This window comes from Schistocerca cancellata, chromosome 9, assembly GCF_023864275.1.
Source record: "Schistocerca cancellata isolate TAMUIC-IGC-003103 chromosome 9, iqSchCanc2.1, whole genome shotgun sequence".
NCBI lineage: Eukaryota > Metazoa > Arthropoda > Insecta > Orthoptera > Acrididae > Schistocerca > Schistocerca cancellata.
In genome coordinates, this window is record NC_064634.1 from 149,670,605 (window position 1) to 149,677,928 (window position 7,324).

Consider the following 7,324-nt stretch of genomic DNA (forward strand, 5'->3'; position numbering starts at 1 on the left):
GTATCCAGGTGACGGAGTTGGTTCGAGTCTTGGGGTAAAATGTCTCATCCGGAAACAATAACGTGTGTGCAGATATATGCTCCGCCCTAACTCGCAAGAGATAAAGCCAACATCTTCCGCACTAGGTGCCAAACCGGTTCCGCCTCTCCACAGTTGAGGCGGTGCTCGTCAGAATCTACTGTATTACAACCCACACAATTGGGAGATTCTGCCATGTGGATATTGTAGAGACGTTCTTGCGTCACCAGCTTCCCATTAACGACTACGTACCATTGGGAAACAACATCGGAATCAAGCATGGCATCGTGTACAGTCTTCCACACCACGCGCCACCGTACGTCAGGATATTTTAGTTCGACCACATTTAGGGGGCGGCGTTGCAGCATGTCGTGATATAGGCGTCGAGTCGTGGCCATTTGTGGTGTCGTGAGCGCTACACTGCAATAACTTTGTTCTAAATAGAAACGTTCTATATAAAAGAGGGGCGCTGGGATGTCCTGTAGTGGCACCGGCGCTCTTAGTGAAGCAGGTCGTAGCGCCGTCAGAAGCAGACACGTGAGGCTCGTAGGACAACGACGCAGCAGACATATGTGTTTCTAGCAATAATCGCACCTCGGATAAACCTCATTGGTTACGATATTGCCACTGCGCAAAGGTGCAGTTAGTCTACTCCACTCGAATAACGCCTTGAGGGCCCCGACGCTTAATATCCGCCCCTGACGGGCGGATCATCACGAACAGCACACCCACTTCTTAAGAATTACGGAGTTCCTTCCATTCCTAGGATTCGAAATGGTTTTTGTCGAGTCGAAGACCACGGCGTATGCTCGTTATCGTGAATTTGCTTCTGGGACTAGTAGCGTCTTTCCACCAAAATCTTGCACTACACTATAAAACTATACTGAACGAGAAATAAAATAAACTAAAGTTAAGGGTAGATAATGTAGTGGAACTAAAGCTGAGGGAATTAGAAGGGGAAAATGAAACACTGAAATTCATAGACGAACTTTTTTGTTTAGGGAGAAAAATAACTAACGATGGCACAGATTATGAGGGTATAAAATACGGACGTGCAATAGCAAATAAAGATTTTCTGAGAAAGGGAAGAATGTTATCCACTGTAAGTTCATAAAAATGTTTTTTGAAATTGCTTATCAGTGAATGTAGTCTTGAGCGGCAGTGAAAAGTGGACCATATAGAGTACAGACATCAGAATAGAAGATTTAGAGATATGGTGCTACGGAAGAATGTTTGACTAAAAGAAGTTATCGAATGATATGACATATTCTTTTTCAGTGTAAGATAGGTCATACGAACACAAGAACGCTAACTCTTAGGGTAAAAATTATACAGACGACAGAGTACACTCAAGCGAGTATTCTTATATAAGGAACGAATGGAAATGAATTAATATTTTACTTGGTCGAGTACTCGAATAGAAAACGCGCGTGTGGTACATGTTTAATAGCTGCATGTGTTTCGGTACAACGTTGATGACACAATAGAGACTGAAGTGGAACTTATGGACGACACTTCTAGCTGCCCACCTCATTGCATGACAGACAACAAGGATAGCTCAATGTAACATGACACCTGCATTCGTTCACTTTAATGCCTGTATATCAGTGATTGGAGTCAAACGAATTCAAAAATATTGTGTCACGTGCGTTCTGATCCATTATTTATTGTTGAGTTTCTTATGTGTAATTTGAATACGTTATAGGAAGACATATACTAAAATATACAAATATTCAACATGAAAAATTGCGCTTTCAAAATCACTGTAACTTCCAAAATTTTATTAGTAGAACACTAGGCTAATATGTAGCGCAACTCCCATCAATAAATGCTTCCGTGAACGCATAAAAATTACTGACAATTACACCGTCAGCCACGCTGGCCACACCAGTAAACGCGCGCGGGCATCTATTACGGTAATGCCGTTACGGACCATTAGATTCGCGATAACATTCACTGTTCGCATCAACATTCATACTGCTATTTCTGGACCGTTCTGCAAACAGCGATGCTAGCTGCAGAACACAGCACTCGAACAGAGCAGGTGCTGTGTATGTTCCACATCCGTGTGCGGAAAGCCGAAGGCAGCGACCACAAAATTCCAAACAGCAGGAAGAGCTCCATAACAAATTATCTGATGTCATGATAGGGACACGGAAACTGCGATGCGCGGTACATCAACTCCCCATTACATATCCGCAGATGGCCACGTATAAAATCTAACTGCTCATAACTCGAACTCTTTATTCCTGTGTTCGTATCAAGTCCGCAACTAGTTTCAACAGCAGTCATAGCCCCTTTTTCTGCAATAAATAACGGCTACGCCTATGATACACAGTTCGATGCCATATCGCACGTACTACGTCAATGGAACTATCTGACCATGTGTGTTACAGTGTCTGTCTCTTTGCTTCCCCTACCTCTCCCCCCCCCCCCTCTTGATACTCCTCGGCCCCCTAACCTGTCATTCACCCTCACACACACACAAACACACACATACACATACCACCACCAACACCATGTCCGTGCAGCGACGTTTCAAATTCGCTTCGCACTCTTGCGGCAAGAAGCTTTAACAATGACAGTTTTGCCCTGCGCGGACACAACCACTTTGTTAAGATGGAATCTCAAATCTAGTATTCCAGAAACGAAATTCCCAGTAGCGCTTTCTGATGGATCAAGTGGACACACCAATATCAAATCTGAAAATTGGATTTGACTATCGTATTTCAATTTCCACAATCAGAATTCGTACCATGTAAACACACTGTGTGTTGTATTCCAGACTGGGTTCCACGCTGGTACTTGCGTTTTAAAATTGTGGTTAATGTTGACGAAGTGATTTTGTCTGAAGGAAAAGGAACAGGATTAGACTTACCACAAACCTATTAATTTCCTTTATTTAAGGGAGGATGTTCATGAAATGAAAGGTGAACGTCAATTTTCAATTTATTTTTTATTTATTAGTAGACAATAAGTTCCCGCATCCGAAGTGTGTCGCGATCTCCCTGACAGGTTCAGTTTATGAAACAACACTTAAGTACTAGCTCAGTGAACAACTACTGTATTATGTGGACTGCTTTCAATCAAACTTGCACTGGATACGTGTAGAAGGCTGTGATATATACTATTTGGTTTTCCAGATCATCTGTGACCCTATTCCCTATCCTAGAAACAACAACAAACCATCTGCAAAAAGTCAACAAAATTCTTCTGGGTTTGAGACCGCATTGTGAACTATAAAATTCCGACGTTTCGCCGACTGTTGCAAGGCGCCTTCCTCTGGGTGTATTGCTAACTGCTGAATGATCACTAGTTTGGTTACTCATAGTATATAAGTAACCTAACTAGTGCTCATTCAGCAGTAGTATATAAGCATATAGTTTATAAGTAACCTAACTAGTGCTCATTCAGCGGTAGTATATAAGTACATAGTACATAGTATATAAGTAACCTAACTAGTGCTCATTCAGCGGTAGTATATAAGTACATTGTACATAGTATATAAGTAACCTAACTAGTGCTCATTCAGCAGTAGTATATAAGCATATAGTATATAAGTAACCTAACTAGTTCTCATTCAGCAGTTAGCAATACACCCTGAGGAAGGCGCCTTGCAACAGTCGCGCGAAACGTCAGAATATTATAGTTGACAATGCGGCCTCCACCCAGAAGAATTTTATTGACTGTGACAACGGCCGCAGAAGCCTACGTTTACATCTGCAAAAATCTTGAAGATGGAAAGGGCAATGGTGGACACTACAGACCCACAAAGAAGATGATAGACACTCTACAGGTATATTATGGCAAGGCTATAAGACAGAACCCATCCAGTGTTAATGCTATGAAAGGTGTAGTATTGGCTACAATTTCCACACGGTGTGCACAGTCATCATCCGTGTCGTATTAGCTGGTGCAAGTATCTTCAGGCTCAGAGGGATATCACCCTACTTCCTAAGAACAGGGTTCCGCGTAGTATCCTGGATGTTCTCAAGTCCACTTACACATTTCTGGTCGATCCTGAACTTCCAAAATAGTGTGTGTGTTCATGCCAAAACCTAGGGTCCAAGTCTACATCTACATCTACATCCATACTCCGCAAGCCACCTGACGGTGTGTGGCGGAGGGTACCTTGAGTACCTCTATCGCTTCACCCTTCTATTCCAGTCTCGTATTGTTCGTGGAAAGAAGGATAGTCGGTATGCCTCTGTGTGGGCTCTAATCTCTCTGATTTTATCCTCATGGTCTCTTCGCGAGATATACGTAAATATTCTCTAAATTTACTCATATGGAAACGACGCCCTAAAACAACATTTTCATCTGCTACAGTTGTCAAAATTGCAACTTTTGATGCAATTCCTGTATTTAATGAGGGGAACGTAGGAAAGATGAAAGTATTAGAGACAATGAACTTAGAGAATAGGAATTTCACTTAAGATATCTTGAGAAAAGAAGATTTAAAACGACTTTCTGCAGCTAAAAAGTCGCCTGAAGATCTGGTAAAGGAAAGAAGGAAAAGAAACCAGAAGAGAACCCTTCTAGGGAAATAGGACTCTGAATACAAATCTGGAACCTTCTGAAGAGATGACACAAGAAAAAGCGTTAGGTTGAATTTTAAACTGCATTTCCTCAAAATTATGTTTTTTAAGCTTCACAGAAGCTATGAAGGATAGAATTATGATATTTTGTACACATATTGCTACAAATCCAATATATGTTGTCAGAGTAAATTTTCAAATTCTGAGTGTAAGCTGAGATGTATAGCAAACTGCTTGGAATTTTGCATGAATTTTGTATGATATTTACAGAATTATAAATAAAAAAATATTACAATTCTGCTATTCGACATATTCAAAAAATACCTCGTGAGAGAAGGTTAGTATTTGTACAGAGATTAAACAAAGAAAATTTTGCAGAAATTTGTTTAATAGTTTCTGAGAAAAAGGTACATACATTATTTTTGAAAATAAATTTTTAATCCCATAAAATTGTTAAATATACATACTCAAAGGAACTTAATAGTAAATGGGTTAATTTCATGTAAAGCATGGTATGAAATTACATTGTCATGTCTTCAAAAATGTGGATTTGGTAGATCTTTTAAGTAGTGTGCGTTTTCCATAATAGAAGACACGAGCATTTTTCTGTATTAGCTGGAAAGAGACACGAACGTAAATCGATTGCATTTGCTGAATTAACAAAGTCTAACTAACTGACTCCACCCTGCACAGCTTAATCGACTAATGTATAAACTACCGTATTCATTGCCTCTCTCTCTCTCTGTCCCTTTCTCTCTCTCTCTCTCTCTCTCTCTCTCTCTCTCTCTCTCTCTCTCTCTCTCTCTCTCTCTTTTATTTTTTTTTTCTCTGTTAGTGACCACAGATGGCTCATAACAAAACATGTGCTATTTCTGTGACCAAAAGTGGGAACGTGTCTTTAGTCACTGTGATGTTTTTGCCATTCCAAGTCTCCTAAATGTTCGAATAAGAACGCTCACTCACAAGGTTTAAATGCATTCAGGCTCTCCAAAATTTTGGAATGTAATAATCCACCAGTGATCACTTCGAACTTTTTTTTCACAGTTCGCGTTATGGCATGATCCGTGTCGTTTAAAACCACTGACGCTTGAAAACATATTTGATAGGGGTAGTAAAACCGATTCGGGCTTAATGTGCGCTGGCGACACAACAAATGAGTCCCGAAATGCTGTTTTCGCCTTGCAGTAATTGAGTCGCATGTAAACGTTGTGACAGCGACCTGCCGACGATATTTTTTGTAAAATAAATAAGTACACGATTTATATAATAAAAGCCTGCAACAGTTGCGTTTTTTCCCGCATAGCACAAATAGTTTCAAAATTTTATTCTCATTATCAAGTACAAATAAACACATAGGTATTTTCTGTGATGTGCGCGTGTGTGTTGTTTTGCCTCTCTTGCTCTGCAGTCGTCTTTCTGTGGCTTTACTGCAAACATAAATCCAAAAAGATAAATCTTGTGATTTTTTACGTGCTAATGTTAGAAAACAGTATTTTTTGTCTGTCTGCTTACAGTACTGTGCCTCTTTCATTGTGCAAGTCCACACAAATGCAAACCAACTCTCACACTGTTGTATACGTGAAATCAAAAAACGGACAAAGATATTATGTCAGTGTGATTTCCCGAAGAGTCCCGTTACAGTAAGAGGCGCTCAATTTTTCGTGGATTACATGACTTACGACAAGCTGTCACTTATATTCCAACACTGATGATTATTTAAATTATCGAGTATGCTTTATATTCTTTTTTATACTATTTTGTTGCTAATACTGAGTGGAGTTTATGTAGCAATGAACGCAATTATGGCTTGATATACATTTGAAGAAATTAGTCTATTCACTGTCTTCTTTGTCACTGAGACATTTCTCCTTGCTTTTGGTGGTCTATAAAAATTTACAGCGCTTCCATTAAATCCACTGCATGTGATTTCGGTAAGTGATAAAGTATCTTAATATCTTATTCTATAAGGGCTGGATAAAGATACGGAAAAGCCTCGCGAAATGCATGCTTGAGAATAAATACAGATTCTAGCCAAAGTTACAGGTTGTGCTGTCATGTTTGACTACGAACGGCACTTATGCAATGTCCGCAATACGTTGCAAACTTCAGTCATGGTGCGAACCGTGTTCTGTGTGGTTTTTAGGACATTACGTCTGAGCTAAGTGACTTCGAACGTGGGTGAATAGTTGGTGATCGTAGGGTACGTTCTTCCATAACAGAGGTAGCCGACTTGTTCGATGTTACAAGAGGCATCGTATCGAAGATTTATACCTCATACGCATCAAGCACAAAAACATTATCCTCTAAGTGACAACGTGGACGAAAGTGCGAGGTGAGTAATTGTGGCAGACGTTTCTTGGAAAAGGTCTGTGACGAAAAATAAGGAGAAGAAAGCTGTAAAAGTTGTAACGCTCATTTAAAAAATAGATTCTGGTTTGTGTTTGTTTGTTAATGAATATGGAATGCGTAATGTTTGTCTTATGCAAACCTATTGTGTGATGTGTTATTGAGCAGATGGTGTGCTTAATCATATTACTGTAATAAAAAAAAAACTTAATCTGAAAAACCAGTATGCAATGCCTATAGTGAAATCAGTCCCGATGAAATCTACTCAGTCTCGTGAGCACCCAGTTCTATGGCCCTATGCAATAAACTGATAAAATTCCCTATGAAAATAAACAATGAAATAAATTTTCCCTAGCCCTAGAGTCGCAACAGAGGTAATCTCTGTATTCTGTGATCCCCACAGTAGGCATGGAAAATATTCA

General features: G+C 39.8%; 1 pseudogene; it reads right to left on the bottom strand.

Moving 5' to 3' along the window:
* Positions 1 to 593: 593 nt before the first annotated feature.
* On the bottom strand, positions 594 to 657 carry LOC126102804 (U4 spliceosomal RNA; annotated as a pseudogene).
* Between the last annotated feature and the right edge of the window lie 6,667 nt (positions 658 to 7,324).